Source organism: Littorina saxatilis, linkage group LG1, assembly GCF_037325665.1.
Source record: "Littorina saxatilis isolate snail1 linkage group LG1, US_GU_Lsax_2.0, whole genome shotgun sequence".
NCBI classification, from domain to species: Eukaryota; Metazoa; Mollusca; class Gastropoda; order Littorinimorpha; family Littorinidae; genus Littorina; species Littorina saxatilis.
In genome coordinates this window covers 87500784-87519487 of record NC_090245.1, presented here as the reverse complement: position 1 = coordinate 87519487, position 18704 = coordinate 87500784, and the positions used below count along the sequence as shown (strand labels likewise).

Genomic DNA, 18704 nt, shown 5'->3' with positions numbered 1-18704 from the left:
CCTTATTTTATCACCACCATTACCACACCTATCATCAATCTCTGTTTACGTGGTTCCAAAATTACTTTTTGTAAAAGAAGGAACGATGCAGGTAGGAGGGGTTAGAGCGGGGAGGGGAAGGGTTAAAGACGTTAGTAAGATGCAAGTCTACCTAAACAGTGTTCGACCGTGCGCTTAGAACTGTACCCACGGAATACGCGCTATATAAGCTTCATATTGATTGATTGATTGAAAGACACGAAAATCCTGATTACGACACCACTTTACAACCTTCTCCAATAACACCCGTTCACAACGTCCACAAATAACTATTATACTTATAGCTTTTAAGAGTTGAGGACAAAAAGAGGAACATGAGTATGCCTGCATAGTGGGGAGAGAAGGGTAGGAACTGTTGCTGTGGGTTTTTTTTTTGTTTTTTTTTTTTTGGGGGGGGGGACATGAGAGAGAGAAGAGAGAGAGAGAGAGAAAGAGAGAGATAGAGAGAGAGAGAGAGAGAGAGAGAGAGACAGACAGACAGACAGACAGACAGACAGACAGCCAGACAGAGACAGCAAGACGTCAGAGATTTCATTGATTATAACACAAGGTTCATTTCAATCATGGTTAGGGGAGGGGGGGGGGGGGGTAGGTGGGTCATAATCTTGGGTATACATGTTGGGACGGAAGAGAGAAACAGAGAGGGGGGGGGGGGGAGGTCAGAGAGACAGGCAGACACAAAGACAGACGGACACAAAGACAGATAGGGCGACATACACAAAGACAGAGACAGGCACAGAGAGGGCAGAAACTGTGGAAAGCATGTGAGAAGTAGCAAGTTGAGAGAATAAAAGGTAAGTGAGACTTCAAGAGAGTGTGAAAGAGCTCGGCACAGCGCAATGTTTGCACAGTGACAGTATTACGTGTTGCGGACACAGCACTGGTAGGCCCCGTGTCACAACCTGGCCTGACCTCAAGCAAAGGATCCGCATGAACCCATCCTCCTTCCTTAAGCTACTCCTCCTCCCCCGCCCATTCCGTACAGCCCCACCCACCCTTTTTTGTTTGTTTGTTTGTTTATTTGTTGCTTAACGTCCAGCCGACTACGCAGAGCCATATCAGGACGAGGAAGGGGGGGATGAAGGGGGCCACTTGTCAAGCGATTCCTGTTTACAAATGCACTAACCCATTACTAGTGTCCCAGCAGGCTTTAGTAAAACTAAATTAATACCTACTGGAAGATTACCAGTTTCCAGTATGTTAAAATAGGCTTAACCTATCTACTGCTGGACTTACATCAGAACACTAACAGATTAAAATATACATGAATCGCGAGACAAGCGGCAAGAGAAGAGATTTTTGGAAAAAATACAGGTGAATGAGCAAGAAGGCAGAAAAAAGAAAAGAATTCATGAAGAAAAAGAGAGCATGACAGGAAAGAGGAACCAAAAATCTACCTAACAGCAAACTAGAAAGCTCCTGCGGTTCCAAAAACAGGAGGGGCCTTTAATTTCATAACCGCAGTGCCCCACTGCGGGACCCCACCCACCCTTTTGCCTTGCCCCAATTTTCATTCCCCCTAAACTCGTCACACCTCCCAACTTTCACACCTCTCTCAAAACCAAACAGTTTCAATCCGATCCCTACCGTTAGTTCGACTCAGTCAGGAATGTTGCTAGGATTTATCTTCTTTGGCACATTTCCCAAAATGGCCGTAACACGCAGAAGCCTGGATAGAGCATAATTATTATTAACTACTAAGGACATACCAGTTTTTACTGAATTTGCAAGAGATAATCTCCCATCATTCTGCTATTGTTTGGTGAACACATTTTCTAAAAAATCTCTTCGCAGCCAAAAATGAGATCAAAAAGAAAAGTAGGGCGCTTTTTTTGGACCACCCTGTACATCATTACATAAGTAGAGATCGAGGAAGGGAAGTGCATGCGTGGGGTGTGGGTTGGCTCGATCCTGCTCGAGGATTGCACAGTCATTAACCAATTAGGGTGCAATACAACACGTATCTGCATTGTATCGGCTCACCTGGGATTAGTTAGACAATCAACCTACAACCCCGGTCATAAGCAGAGATCGAGTTTGCTTAGCGGATGTCAATTATCTGTACTTATAGTATACACTTGTTGAGCAAAAGACAACGACATAACTTTGGATGAGGGGGTGGGGGTGGTGGGAAGCCGTTCACGGGGGAGCACGGAGGGTTTTCAAATGATTCCATTGTTATCAGCATTGTTCTCATTGATGTCGCTGGAGTCAGTGGAACGGTCGCGTACGTTGTATAGGAGGGGCATCACACAATGCAAGTCTGTGATGCTATTGGACGATTCCCACACAACGCGAGGTCTACGAGCGAGAACGATTCTAGTGTACCCTAGAAGATCTTTGGTACTTTGGATCTTTTTATGTTAGTGACCATAAACGCGTGGAGGAGGATGGCGGGATAGTGTACTTACTAGGCGTAAGGTCAGGAGTCCCTTGGCGTCTCTGTCATGTTACTCGACCATTGGACACGATTTTTCAATCCCGCGTCGTTAAACCTCCGTAAAAGACAAAGGCATAGAAGGTGAAGGGATGGTGTACTCAGTATACGGGGTCGAGAATTCGCTTTGTCGACTTTGATGTTACTGAACGATTTTCCAACAACACGAGATACGAGCGAGTACGATGCGTCAATCTCGGATCGTGTGTGCACATAAACGTGTGCAAGGCGGCACAGGATGTGATTGTGAGAGGTCAACAGTGCTCTGCTATGGCTTTGATTCTGTCGAATTCGATGTCAAGTTATTGAACTATACCACACAGCAACATACAATGCATGATGCTTTTCATTACTCGGCAACACAAACGTGCACACAGTATAGATTGTGAAGGGACGGTGTACTCGCTGCAAGAGGTCCACAAAGTGACCAAGTGCTTTGGACTGTAAGCGACAAATGCGGGGGCATTAAAGAAGGGGGAATGAAGCCTGGGCAGGTCTATGATCGTACTATAGATGGTTTACACGAGCAAAATGGAACTTTTAACACAGCAACGTTGACGTGAGAAGCGGCGGTGGTACAGACAAGGCCACAGAAACAGTTATTATTGATGAAGCGTGTTGTTTGGCCAACAACAAACAAAGCCACAATATAACCTCGCTTCTCGGTTCCTGGGTCGTTGTCCTCGGAAAGGCGGCAGTAATATGGCCGACCAGGGACTATAAACGGCTGAAAATGAGATGAGTTCTCTCCCCCTATCTCCTCTTGCTGCGCATGCCGTTGGACGATTTCTCTGTATGCTTAATAACACGGGTCACTTAGGGTCGTTCGTGTCAGAGTACCTGCCAGCAGTCTACCAAGTTTCCATTGTATATTGTGTGTGTGTGTGTGAGTAGGTTTTTGTTGTTTGTTTTGGTTTAGTGTGTTGTTGTTTGTTTGTTTGTTTTTTGGAGAGAGAGAGAGAGAGAGAGAGAGAGAGAGAGAGAGAGAGAGAGAGAGAGAGAGAGAGAGAGAGAGAGAGAGAGAGAGGGGGGGGAACAGATAGAGAGCGTGTTTTTGTTTTTGTTTAACTGTGCCACTTGCCTTTGAACCTTGATCCGGCCACACACAAAAAGACCGTGACCGATTGGACACGCCCAGCATTAATACATTCGAGTGCATTATGGACTTTATATCTCCCTCCCCCGCAAAAAAAAAGCCTAAGTGCGGAGCATCTTCATTTGCATGAATTTGCATAGGCTCTAATTTTGCTGGCGAAGTAGTTCCCTTCCACTGTACACTAGCTGCTGGCGCGTTTATAGACGAAGAGGGCTCTATAACTATAAGCTCTGATTGGCTCTACTACTGTTGGTCACAGCGTTCAGTGTACCTGAGTCTTGCAAGGTAGGAAGTCCCCTTCCAGGTCACCGTATTATTCAGCAGGCAATACGGAGTCGAGGAGGGCTTAACAAGCTTTGAGTGGCTCTAGTACCGTTGGCCACAGTTTTGAGAGCTTCCGAGACCTGCGACGTAGTCCCCGCCTTCACCACATAAGCTGGCGGAATAGGCGAGGACTCGAAAAGCTCCATGCGGTGGCTGCAACCTTGAAACGCAAATCCCATTTATTTATCACACGGCTTGGCCGTGCTGCCTGGGGCAGATCAATATGCCCACGGCCCAAGGAGCTGTTGCGAGCACCCGACTTCCAGCGTTTCTTCCGGGGACACCGCCTCCCCGCATCCGTCTTGATGGAATATGTAATGGCATTAATACACTGGCTGACAAGCGCCGTGCCAAGACTAGTCGTTCCATTCTATAGCGCCGGCAACCATTTCCTGCCGGCTGAGATCGGAACGGTAGATACATCAGTTTATTCCGCCTCTGTCGAGAAGAGAAATGAGTATGTTATTCCCGTCTTGTGAACACCTTTGAAAGAAATATTAACAACGGTAAATTAACGTTCAAAGCAGTTATGGACGGGGTGGAGGTTCAGAACGGAAGACGTGTTTGAAGAGGACGACAGAGCAAGGGGCGAGAACGACAAGAAAGTTAGGTGGGTTAGGTGGGGAGGGGATTTGATGGCACACTGCGAAGGGGATATATATATATATATGCTAGTAGTTCTTTCTTTCTTTATTTGGTGTTTAACGTCGTTTTCAACCGTTCAAGGTTATATCGCGACGGGGAAAGGGGAGGGGGGGAAGGGATAGAGCCACTTGTTAATTGTTTCTTGTTCACAAAAGCACTAATCAAAAAATTGCTCCAGGGGCTTGCAACGTAGTACAATATATTACCGTACTGGGAGAATGCAAGTTTCCAGTACAAAGGACTTAACATTTCTTACATACTGCTTGACTAAAATCTTTACAAACATTGACTATATATTCTATACAAGAAACACTTAACAAGGGTAAAAGGAGAAACAGAATCCGTTAGTCGCCTCTTACGACATGCTGGGGAGCATCGGGTAAATTCTTCCCCCTAACCCGCGGGGGGATGCTAGTAGTTAAGAAATGCACAAAAAAAGGGACACAAATGTAATTTATTTTATTCAAACCCTGAATTCCATACACAAGCTAACACCTACATTGCAGGAAAAATAAAGGCTTTACTAAAAGATAATGTCGTCGTTTTGTCTAAACATTCTCACTTATGCCTACATCGACACGAGGAGAGTGTTCCACAAACGTCCAGAGCAAAATGCCGCTCGATCTGACCCTGTTTGTTTTAAATTATGGCAGCGGGGAAGAGGACACGTCCAGACTCTTGGAGCCAGCTATCAGATCCCATCCCAGGGGAAACGCCGAGCTGTTTTCTCAAGGGAAGAGCAGACAGAAATTTCATTTGGAGCCTGTTTCTTCCATCAGGGGGGTTCAGGCGGTCAGAGCAAGGAAATAATCAATCGCTCATTTCACGCCTTTTGTTGCAGAGGGGAGTGCAAAACCGATGGTCACTGAGCGGAGTGCAGGGTGGAGAGTGGTGCCCTACTTCAGACTGAATAGCCAGATAGAGTTGAGTGTGCCACTGTGGGGGTGTAACGGTTTTGAGTGCTGACTCAGTGAAATATACCTCCTCCTTCTTCTTCTTCTTTCTTCTTACTGTCTGTCTGCCTGTCTCTCTCTTACACAAACACACAAGCGTACGCGGCACAGCCGACGCACGTGCGCGCACACACGCAGACATAAGCCGCACACAAGAAGCTGCACGACTCGGAGAAAGTTTAACATTTCTTCAGCAACACAAATCTTGCTTCAAAAAGATGTTTCCTGTAGGCTGTTACAGAATGTTACGACACTAAAACAGACGAACTCTACACCATATCCGTTTAATGCCGAGTGCAAAATGAATCAACCTTCCACCTAAGGTAAGATTGCTAAGATGCGCTGTGCGTGTGGGTGTATAATTTTATTTACATAACAAATACGACAGTGTGTTGGCCCAAACCGTAATTCCACTTAATACGTTTTAAAAGGAAAAAAAAACAAAACACTCACTGGGAACACTTTGATGTTCAGGCTTACTTCCTTGCAAATAAAAGGGTTGGAGTAAAGAACATGAAATTCTTCTTCAAAGGACATCTCAACGAAGCAATCTGTCCTTGTCATCCAAATCCAAGAACACCGAAACAGAGAGTCACATAGTCTGTGCAACGCGCAAAACAAATGTCCATTAAAAGACAACAGTAAACAACGCCGTTTCCAAACTGCTACCAAATGAATCAAAGAAGACGATCTACTTTTTGGCTCACGTAAGTGTAGCCTATGCTATGCTAACTTGTGTCTGTCTGTGCGTGCGTGCGTCAGTGCGTGCGTGCGTGCGTGCGTATGTATGTATGTCTTTGTTAGAAACTTTAACATTTGACTGAACACCGAAATACTAATTTTACCTGGTTATTATTCAAGCAACAGCTTCAAAGTATTGAAGCAATGATCAACATTTCGTCGGCACGTATGTAGTTAAAGTGTGTATCCAAAGAAAACGGGTGGTGGGGGGGTTTTGGTAGGGTAAAAACAGGTGACAGGTTTGTGTCGTGTGTGTTATGTAGACCAGGTCAGGGGTCAAGGTTAAGTCAGATCGCGTGAAGGATTGTGGTATAGATACAGTTATCACCGAGCTGCAGTTCGCCGATTTGGAGAAGACGATTTCACATTGTTCGGTTTCGTAGCTCCAGAAAAATAGATAAGGAAGATACCAAAGGAGATTCACAGCGTGTTTCCAGTGTCTGCGCGAGGAAGCGCTGTCGAAAGCGCAGTGTCGATCTGGCCATCTGTACTGCAGTCGTGTCCCCGTAAGTAGGCTACAGACAGACAGATCTAGATCTAGTGTCTCGCACCGTGTCACCTATGCTTACTGTGTGTGTGTATGTGTGACGGAGTGATTGAGTTTGTGTTACTGTTTGTCGATTTCTTACGTGAGCCTGGAAGGCTTCGCCTCTTGTTTTGTTTGAAAGAGGGGGATGGGGACGGGGGCAGTTAGATCGGCTGGAGGGGTGGGTGAAGGGAATAGGATGAATTGAAAAAAAATATATATTAGCGGGGGTGGGGGGTTTGGGATGAGGGGAGATAAGGGAAGACAGGTGGGGTTTGAAGAAGATTTTGTGTTGGAGCGGTGTTTGTGTGTGTGTGCGCGCGCGTGTGTGTGTGTGTGTGTGTATGTGAGCGTGCGAATGTCTGTGTGTGTGTAAGGGAGGGGGAGCTGCAAACGGCAAGAGTGGTGATAGGGAAGACAGTTGCGAGAGATCTGGATTGGGGCCAAAATCTGGCTGGGTACGCTACACCCGTCGTTTACGCTGCGGTGCGGCTGATTAACGGGCCTTACCTTATCATCATGTTTTTCCGGCTAACGCTTAGCAAATGCAAGAATACCTATTACGTTTAGTTTTCTCATATCTTCCAATTTTCTCATCCTCCCTTTAGCTCCCTACCAACTCCAAGGGCACACACATACAGACACAGAGACACACACAGTGACACAGACATACCGAAAGACAGACACACAGACAAGAGAGAGAGAGAGAGAGAGAGAGAGAGAGAGAGAGAGAGAGAGAGAGAGAGAGAGAGAGAGAGAGAGAGAGAGAGAAGCAAATGTACACGATCGAGCAGAAACCTTCTCCAAGACACACAAAAGTTACATGTCTGATATACAGTATGTTCAACCGTTAGTAGTAGTGCCTAGTGTTCAAACATAGTCATAGTGTCACTGCAGTCAGACAACCCTGAAGTATAGCAGCCCCTCAGTACTGCATTTACGGCTCAGTACATTCCGTTCCGCTCGATCCCCGCTTCAGTCCTCTTGAAAAGATTTGGACCCGCCAGTCAAACTCAAAAGCTCTGAAAGCAAGCTGTCAACTCTGTCAAAACGGCGGCTAAACTCAGTGCTGAACACCTAGCTTATAATTTGATGTTTAACACAAAACCAAAGCATCATAGTTTCATACCGCTCAGACCGCACCAAGGTGTCAAAACCTGCACGAGCATGGTTCACGTCACGGGACAGCACAGCCGTTCGCAACCATAGCAAAGATCTGAACGTGACAGTAGAAGATCTTTGACTATAGTCTATAGCTGAACAAAATCGTTTCACGAGCAGTTGCATACGACCATCTCTGGTCCACTGCGACACAGCCCATCCTGAACTCAGGTCAAACAAGAAAATTGGTTGATTAAAATCAACATGGCCGAAATAATGTTTTCATAAAAGAAGCGGTATTGTACGGGCACATGTTGAATTTGGGTTACATGTGTTGCAGAGTATTTGAAAATCCGTAGGCATAAAAACATGCAAAGAAGAGTGATAGGTCCCTGTTGTGAATATAGTCAAGTGGATAAATTGATTACTTATGTTTCACACTAGTTTTGCTGTTACAGAGAGGAGACGGTTTGACGGTCATGGGTTGTAGGTTATGCAACTTTAAGAGCAAGGCGCATGGTGCATGTTCTTGTGATCGTTTTTGATGAAAGCGTCATGAAGAGGGTGTTACAAATACAATGTAAATTTTGTTTTTGATGTCACGTTTGGTCTTCGTTGTGGTGGTTGTAAGATTGTGATGTGCTTAACCAACGAGATACAATGCTATTTGGGACATGGTAATAATTGGTTGCCGGTATGGACGATATGCTGTGCTGTTACGGTTTGAGATTGTTAAAACTTCTCTCGAAGAACAAAATGGGTTCGGTGGATTTGTCAGTCTGTCACATGTTGAAGGGCCCCATACCGGGTTGAACTTGAAGAGATAAGCTACTGTCGTGTTTTTTCCAAACCTACTGCACTACCGTTTTCACGAGATAAGTTACTTCTGTTTTGTTCCGGTTTTTTTCTCCAATTTACACCATGTATGACAGATGAAACAGAAAAAGCCTGTTGTGAAAATGCACAAATTAGGAGGAAAAAACGAAACAAAACAAAAGTAACTGATCTCATGAGAACGGCAAACAACGACACATGTTCACCGCCCTCAGCTAATTGAAGAAAGAGGGGTCGAGCACGACCCCTCAATAAATAGCAGAGCATAGTGCAATTTCATGTTGGCATCTTCTCCACTGAAATAAGCTATAACCCAAAGACTGAAGACCAAAGTGCTTTACCCCACTTCTGACCCGAATCACCCCCCTCCTGCTGGGTACACGTGCACTCAAGTTAACCTCTGCTTTGACCTGTGTGCCAGGAGTCGGATGGGAGAGAGAGAGCGAGAGAGAGAGAGAGAGAGAGAGAGAGAGAGAGAGACACACACACACACACATAGACAGAGACAGGCATAGAAAGACAGAAGCGGAGAGACTCAGAGGGAGACACAGACAAAGACATACATACAGAAAGAGAGAGAGAGAGAGAGAGAGAGAGAGAGAGAGAGAGAGAGAGAGAGAGAGAGAGAGAGAGAGAGAGAAACCTGTAACTGATCTCGTGAGAACGGTAACAAAACGAGACATGTCACCTCTCCGAATGCATTGCAATAGATGACCGCTCCTGCGGCCATCAATGAGTTACTTCCCTTCGGGTCTCATTTATCCCTGTTTTCCTTCTCTGGAGAGGAAATCGATTTTTTACATAGTTAGAGCTTTTCGTAATGTGTTATTGATAAGCAGATTCGCGATCGTCGATAATGATTTTTCATGGTGTTGTGTAATTTTTAAATTACAAAGGAATTGATATGTAAGACAGTTTCAAGCGAGCTATCTTTTGCGGGTGTATTTACTGTGCAAACAACTCTAAATATGGCAAAAATGTCACGTGATAATCAACTTTGGCTACGAAGCAGACGACACTTTTTTCCGTAACCAGTTGGGAGTGATGCAACAATATCACGGTCTCTTTCCCACAGCAGTCTCAACATTTCGACTTGTTTTAACCTTAGAACGATGTCTTTATCATAACTGTGAAGAACAGAACGGAGATCACTGTCGAAGTCGGCCAATCTGCAATCACTTTCGTCTCAGTTCGTCTATTCTCAGAAACATTAGCGAAAAACATGGGAAATAACTCTGTATTCTTATTCTGATAGATTCCGCGCAGTAATTATGCACCCGGTCAGAGAGATATATATATGCCGGCGATACGGCATGGACCGATGATGATCAGAATGCGACACAGCCATGCTGCATGCGTCTGGCTTCCCCGAATATCATTGCGATAGGTCGATACTTTCATTTTCATTTTCATTTTCATTTTCATTACTTTATTGTCCCATCGCTGGGAAATTCGGGTCGCTTCCTCCCAGTGGAAAGCTAGCAGCAACGGAGTCGCGCTACCCAGGTGTCTGCGTGTTTAGGTGTATTCAGCCACCTGCACTACTTTCTTCTCAGCGGCTGTGTGAAAATCGAACCCGTCCTGTTGCAGGGATGCCAGTGGACGTAAACGCCGATGTTTGAAAGCGACGAAAACTGTGCCTTAATTTTAGCAGAAGAGTCGATTTTTTCAAGATGGGGTGGCATATGAACCCGATTCCTTCATAAGCGTATAACTAGAAGCAAACGGTGATTGTGACATCATGATGCATCAGCCTCCTTCAGACTGGGATGGCTAGCATGGTGCCGGAACAGGGGAGGTGGGGGGGGGGGGGGGTGGGAGAAAAGAAGGAACGCTGGCTGAGCCTTGCAATTTCATGTGCAGCACCTCGACTGACCCGTATTCCCTGCGCCCAGGTCCCATGACCTGACGTATAATGTCTTCACATCTTCTTGAAACTTTCCGAGTCAACGGTCGGTTTCATATGGGGGTGGGGTCGGGTGTGTGTGTGTGTGGGGGGGGGGGAGGGAGGGAGTTACGTCAAAGACTCCCTAACATTTAAATGACCCTTTCGGCAAAATAGCCAAAGACAATAAATCCTAGCGCCACGGGCTACATGCAGTGTAGGACAGGATGTGCTAACTGATCTATAAAGCGCGATGCATGGTGCTGCATTCAGCTAGTGCGTTACATGCAGCAAAGTTGAACGGTGTAACTGGCCCATTACCAGTACCAGACAGGAATGGAAGCATACTCCGAAACATATTGCACACCACAAGATTGTAAAAGCGATAAATTCGCCCTGGTGCCACAGGCGGGCGGCGATGGTGACGTCTTCATCGACTTATCTCAGTATCTTTCACTATCAGCCAGCACTATGCAACCATGGGGCACTGGAGCATGGCATCATCTCTCTGGCTGCCGGCTTGCCCCCCGTGAAGATGCGTTGGGTGTGGGTGGGTGCTGGGGGGTCGTGAAAAGCCCAGAATCAAAGCTCGCAACGCTGCTATCTCCGAATCACCTTCCAGCTCAACTGTGACCAAAATAGACTCAAACTTTTATTTATCGGCTTGCACTTGCTCCCTTGATTTCAGCGCTTTCCACGCGGCCTGTGTTTTAACTGTAAAGGTTCGAAACTGACGCAAACAGAACGGATATTCTTATTCAAATAGAGATTTCCTTTCAACTATTATACTTTATTAAAGTTTGTTTTGGCTGAAGACCAAGGTTCAAACGGGCAATGCATGAAAAGGACGTAATAAACAGAAGCCTCTTCTAGAAAACAGTTAAAAAGATTAGATGGCTGATCCTTTCATTCAAACAAAAGGGCAAATCAATGTCAATGTTTTATTGTTATTCATTTAAATTTTCAGTTCCCTGTCCAGTATAATGTAAGCTTCGTGGTGACGTTACGGCCTGCTAGCCTGTTAAAAACTTTGAGAAAAAAACCCACAAAAAAAGCCCATTCGACAAACAGCTTTACAGTTTGAAAACAAAACTACAGAAAGATTCCTTTAGCTGCATATGTTTGACATGGCCCTGATGACCTGTGAAGAAACAACAATAACCTGCGATGAGGTCAAAACTGCGAACACGTGACCTTTTCACGGCCACAGCTCAAACTGCATGGGCTTCCTATTTTCGCACATTTGGTAGCTGATTAAAAGCAGCGCAGCACTGCCGCTGCTGAAACAGCGGAACAGGTTGAAAAAACACTACATGCCCGTCAAACAATATTTATTTTAGGCAGCACCGCATGATATTGATAAAGTCGGGACTAAAGCGTTGGCAACCTGGAAGTAACCGGGTTGTGAAGTGTGGAACGCCAAAACTGACTTTTTACCCGGTAAAATCTTCCGGGTATCTCTGCACCGGATTGGCTCTCGTAACAATACGTAGAATTTGGGCCAATGAGAGCCCGAGATACCCGGTAAATTTCCACTGAGCAGAAAGCTCCGTCATTGGCTAATCAAACTACCGGGTAGAAAATGACCCCATGTGCGCCGAAAATGACTCATATGTTTTCAATTTAGATTTTCGGCCAGTAGTCTGGTGAATCCAACTATATACGGCAACTCTCTGTCTCTCTCTTGAGCCAATCAAATGCAGAAAATCTACCGGTAATTCTAACGAGTAAAAAGTCAGTTTCAGCGCACATGGGGTCATTTTCTACCCGGTATAGTTGGAATATCTGAAGTATGGCACATTTAGTTTCTTCAGCAAATTTGCCAAAATGGACTGAACAATTTCGGCTTATTTCGGAAGTTTTATGTCACCCCCTAGCTAGGAAAAGTCAGACAGTACTGCCAAAATGACGACAACGTTTTCGGCGATTTGAAAAAAAAATCGACCGGGCTTCGCCAATTTAACGACGCCAAGCCCTTGCCGAGCCTTCGAAGCTACAGCACAATGATACCCACTGCTGATACTCAGTAGACCTAGAGAACAAACAAAACTAAAATATATCCAGAGGTGAGGAGAGGCGGAAAGACATGCGAAATCACTGACGTCGTCTACGTAGGGGAAAAAAATGTTGATGTTTGTGCTACCATGACCACAGGTGTTTGAATTATATTCGACTGGAAACAATCAGGACAACCATTATGCAAGACTCTGTGTGTATGTGTGCGTGTGTGTGTGTGTGTGTGTATGTGTGTGTGTGTGTGTGTGTGTGTGTGTGCGTGTGTGTCTGGTGTGGTGTGGTGGTGTGGTGTGGTGTGGTGTGTGTGTGTGTTCGTTTGCCGGTCTGTCTGTTCCAAGTCAGTGTGACAGAAATGACATCTCCGGATTCCCACGTACCAATATTCCACTTTACATTTGATGATAGTGTCGCTTATCCGGTTCAGACATGAACAGGATATTTATTCAACATGTATTGATAGTCGACGTCTTCAGACGAGCAGCATACCACCATAGTTGGAACAGTTGCGGTCAAAACGACAAGAGAGAAATACATACAACCTTGATGAAAGCTTTATTTTGTCCGTTTATCTCTCAGGCCTGTGCACGCCTACCACACCGAGTCTTTACATTACTTGTGTTTCTTCGAAAGTGTTTTTTTTTCTCCCCATAACGCCGAGAAATAACGTTATCCTCATAAGGGAAACACACAAACGAACTCGTATGCAGTTCGTTTCGACTACCTGTGGCCCAAATCATGATACATATACTGTACAATAGCGAAGGTCCAGTAAGCAGGGCAGTGAAGGTATAAGGTATACAGAACAGAAGGTATAGCAGAGCTAGAGGGGGGAAAGGCTGCAGGCCCGTCGTGTTTTCTTTGTAATCAGCCCCGTGTAGCCCCCGAGTCCAGGCACCCAGAAACAAGGAGCAGGGGCCAAAGAAAACAAAAAACACCACCACTCGGCTCTGGTCACTTTTCCCCTTTACTCGTCTGTGTTCAGTCAAAGATTCTTTGCTTCAGTGTTCAGCCTTTGTCCGCACTGCTGCAGGAATGGCTGGATCGTTTACAGATGGAGGAACTGAGTTGTGTGTACACTGAAAAGGTCTTGTACTGAATGGCAAACATACATTAGAATAAGCAACAGCTGAACATTGCAGGAAAAAAATAGTACTGAAAAATACAGGCATTACATTTGATGAATATACGTCTTTAAGAAAATCACCACAACAAAATTATTAAAAAAACAAAAATACATTTTTAAAACTGAAAAATTAATGTAAATCTGTGTCTTGACTGAAATCGGAAAATTGCGTGAACTAGGGCAGTAGGGGAGTACCCATTTTTAGACGGGTAAAAACAGAAAAAAATGCCAAGCATCTTTATCTAAAAGCACAGAATAAAGATCGGAATTCAGAAAGTTTCGAGATTGCCAACATTTTCAGATTATTGTATCGAGCGCAAAACGCATCATTTTGCCTTGTATAGCGACACCGAGACAGCGTCTAATATCCGCAATAAAATGCCCAAAGTAGCAAGAATAAACCAACATTTGTATAGCTGACTTCACGATGAAATCTAAAACTCGCAAACCCCTGACACTCAGAAAATGACACGTGTATAATCACAACCGGCGATCCAGCAAAGAAAGAATATTTCACCCCTCGCCCCGCCTTCCCCGAGAGAGAGAAAAGAGAGAGAGAGAGAGAGCGAGAGAGAGAGAGAGAGAGAGAGAGAGAGAATATAGATAGAGACAAAAAAAACAGACAGACAGACAGACAAAAAAGCTGAGAGAGCATCAAGCACGTCCCGTTCAGTAACGTCATCAATACTGCAAGAAGACGACAGAAGAGAAACCACCTCTGACATTTTCCAACGCAAAACACAACATCGACCACCCGTTAAACAATGCCCTGTGCACATGTCAGGGTAGGTGCTCGAGCCGTTCACGGCTGATTTCTCAACACAAAGAGCAGAGCAGAAGACGATGCATAACTAAAACTAATCGATCAGTCATCCCACTTTTTTTCATTGTGTGTCTGACATTCGCCCAAAAGAGATGCTGAGTCAAGTCAGTATGGCTTTGGCGCCGCGACAACGTCCTAATTAGGACACGAAAAACGCTTTGTCATGCTTTGTCTGGCGCTGCCAAGGCCCAGAGTACAGGAGGCCATTTTGTTCGTCATCTGTCATCGCTTCACACAATGACGAAGATGATGAGCTCAGGCTGATCCAGCCGGCGCTCATGATGCTTCCCGTTAAAAACGACGCGCGCACACACACACACACATACAGAGAGAAAGAGAGAGAGAGAGGCCCTTGGGGGTCTAATAAAAACAGAGGGCCCAACAAAGAACGCCCCTATGTGACTACCACCCACTTCAAGCACTGTGGGCAGCAGTCTAAGAAAGACGATTGTCCTATTCTGCGAAAAGTCAAGCGGCACTTGGCATCAAATCAGACTTGTCAAGAGAGGCTGCCGCGCTTCTAGTCAAACTCACTAACTAAGAAATCAAAGGGAAGTTTCAACAACAACAAAAATCGATCCTCTTTTCGTGTCACAGAAAGGCGTGGCAAACACAATTATCCGGTGAAGTGTCTGCTGAATTTGAAAAAAAAAGTATTGGGGAAACCGATACGAAAGGACTCAAGACGGTAAAAGGGTGCTGTTCTGTGTACTTGAAATTGAAAAAAAAACCTCGGACACAACGCAATCGAGCAAATATCAATACATAAATCAATCATAAAAAAACTCAGACTCACTCAACTCAAGACTCAAAATTGTTCCTGTCCTTATAAAAACAAGAAAAATTGCCATGCAGGGTCAGGCGATCACAGACATAAAATACATCACATTTACTAAACCGTATCACATTTACTAAGAGTTTAGTGTTGCACTAAAAGTAAAACACATCTAAAATCCTAAGCAGTCTCTCACTGCACACACACACAGTGACACACTCCACACACACACACAACAAAACCTCCCAGGGAATTCCCATCACCAAACACCCAAGAATGTGTCAGAAATCTACCATATCAGACTACATGCACCATATATAATCACATTTTCACGCGATGTTGTCCGTAATAAGACAACGCAGACAAAAAGCTGACTTTTGTTTCCTCAAATTTGGAATTTGACACTGGTTGTTTGTTCAGAGTGCTGTGTCGTAGTTTAATTATTTTTTTTTATTAATGACTGCGAACACCAAGAAGAAGAATGATTTTTAAAACAGATATTAACGTTTCAAAACTGAAACTTGTAAAACATACTGCAAAGTGCAAGTGATAAAAACTCAGAGGGCCGACAACCACACCAGAAAATCAGGACTATTTTCCGAGCGCTCTTCAAATTTCAACTCTGCTTCTAACAATGGCCATTTACTACTGACTCCTCTGTCGCCTTATTCGAGGAATAACGGGACAAAGTGCAAGGCAAAAAGAGGGCCGACCATAACCGCCACCGCTTCTTGCAATGGCCATTTACTACTGGCCCCTTCGTCTCCTTTTTCCAGGAATATCGGGCAGTAGTTATTGGCCACAGTCAGAAACTGACGGAGTTGAAATTTGAAGAGCGCTTGAGAATAATTCCTGGGTGTCTTGTGTCGCGGTCGGCTCTTTCTACAACGTGCAAGGTAGAAAGAGCCGACCGCGACACAAGAAACCCAGGAATTATATTCTCAAGCGCTCTTCAAATTTCAACTCCGTTTCTGACTGTGGCCAATAACTACTGGCGCCTCCGTCGCATTTTTTCCCCCTCATGAGTATAACGTCTTCAACTTTCAAAAGGCACGGCAGAAAAAGGGCCGACCACGACACAAGGAAACCAAGAACAGTGTTCTCGAGCGCTCTTCAAGTTTCAATTCCGCTTCTAACTATCGTCATGAACTATGTATTGGCCCCTCCCTTGCAATTTGTCTGGAGTATCGGGACTTACATAATTTACAAAAGGGGCAGGACACAAACTCAGAGAGCGGACCACGGCACAAGGAAACAAAGAGCTATGTTCGAGTCTTCAAATTTCAACTCCACTTCTAACAATGGCTGTTGACTGTTGGCCCCTCCGGCGCCTTTTTCCAGGAATATCGATCAATTGCAGGGGTCGCACATGGTGCTTTTCCTTTGTCCTCTAAATGGTGTCGTGGGTAGGATCAACATAATTTGCTCTCCATCTGTACTGAACAACCAGCAGCACACAGAGGAAGCCGGCTAACGAGAGAGAGAGAGAGAGAGAGAGAGAGAGAGAGAGAGAGAGAGAGAGAGAGAGAGAGAGAGAGAGAGAGAGAGAGAGAGAGAGAGAGAGAGAGAGAGAGAGAGAGAGAGAGAGCACACACACATCATTTGATGAGCTTGATACATATTTGAGTGTCAGTTCGAAAGCGGAGATATGGAGAACGAGGGCAAGAGGGAGGACGCAAGAAAATACAAGTCGCGTAAGGCGAAAATACAATATTTAGTCAAGTAGCTGTCGAACTCACAGAATGAAACTGAACGCAATGCCATTTTACTCGTAGCATCGTCAGGCCACCGCTCATGGCAAAGGCAGTGAAATTGACAAGAAGAGCGGGGTAGTAGTTGCGCTAAGAAGGATAGCACGCTTTTCTGTACCTCTCTTTGTTTTAACTTTCTGAGCGTGTTTTTAATCCAAACATATCATATCTATATGTTTTTGGAATCAGGAACCGACAAGGAATAAGATGAAAGTGTTTTTAAATTGATTTGGACAATTTAATTTTGATAATAATTTTTATATATTTAATTTTCAGAGCTTGTTTTTAATCCGAATATAACATATTTATATGTTTTTGGAATCAGCTAATGATGGAGAATAAGATAAACGTAAATTTGGATCGTTTTATAAATTTTTATTTTTTTTTTACAATTTTCCGATTTTTAATGACCAAAGTCATTAATTAATTTTTAAGCCACCACGCTGAAATGCAATACCGAAGTCCGGGCTTCGTCGAAGATTACTTGACCAAAATTTGAACCAATTTGGTTGAAAAATGAGGGCGTGACAGTGCCGCCTCAACTTTCACGAAAAGCCGGATATGACGTCATCAAAGACATTTATCAAAAAAATGAAAAAAACGTTCGGGGATTTCATACCCAGGAACTCTCATGTCAAATTTCATAAAGATCGGTCCAGTAGTTTAGTCTGAATCGCTCTACACACACACACACACGCGCACACACGCACATACACCACGACCCTCGTTTCGATTCCCCCTCGATGTTAAAATATTTAGTCAAAACTTGACTAAATATAAAAAGTATGCTTAAAAAAAAACGTGCTTTGAAGACGATAATACTTAGAGGCCGCACGCGCACACATGCACACACACACATTACGGCCCGTCTCGGTATTTTATTTTTTCACCAAAACATCCGTGTGTTTGTGTGTGCGCGTTTGTATCTGTCGCGGCTCTGTGTGGACTTGGGTGGAAGAGGCGGCGGGAAAAAAAGGAAGACACTTGGACAAACCAATTGTTATCGCGACTCCTTTATGCTACCGGCCCTTTGCTCACGCAAATAAAACCAAAATAAAACCTCCCGAGCAAGATAGTACAACTGCGAAGTAAAAAAAAAAACAACCCCTTTTTATGATCACTATATAAATATTGTCATAAAGGTTCTTTTACACAAACTACCGTGTCATGGGGTGCACCCTGCGTAGATGAAAATTGAAGATGCATAACTGACGAAAGGTCTGAATAGGAACCAAAGGCAAGAGTGGGAAATGTGATCTGCTTAGGCATCGACCTATATCAGTCCCTGGCTTAGGTAAGAAAACAGTATTGGACTTTTTCATAAGCCTCAACTGTAAGTTTCTCGTATTCGAGTGTGACTTTTTTTACCATGCGGAAACGAAAATGAGGGGGACATTATTGTTCCAAAGTTTCCATAAGAAAAGAACATTCTCATCCGTTGCGTTTAAAATTCATACTCGTGAGAACTCGAGTACAAGTTAGTCGACATGTTTCACTGAGTTTCTTCTACTCATACACTGATTCCGTAAACACACAATTTTATTTTAAAGAACAATTACGAGTCACACAACAGAAAAACAAATCATTACAGTTTGCACACAAAGTGGAAGCGCACCGCAAGTTTCGATTTTAAAA

General features: G+C 44.4%; 1 protein-coding gene across 1 annotated transcript in view; it reads right to left on the bottom strand.

The window, feature by feature from the left end:
• Positions 1-18704, bottom strand: part of LOC138982953 (furin-like) — an 88819-nt gene that overhangs the window by 67043 nt on the left and 3072 nt on the right. The gene's annotated exons all lie outside the window — the stretch shown is intronic.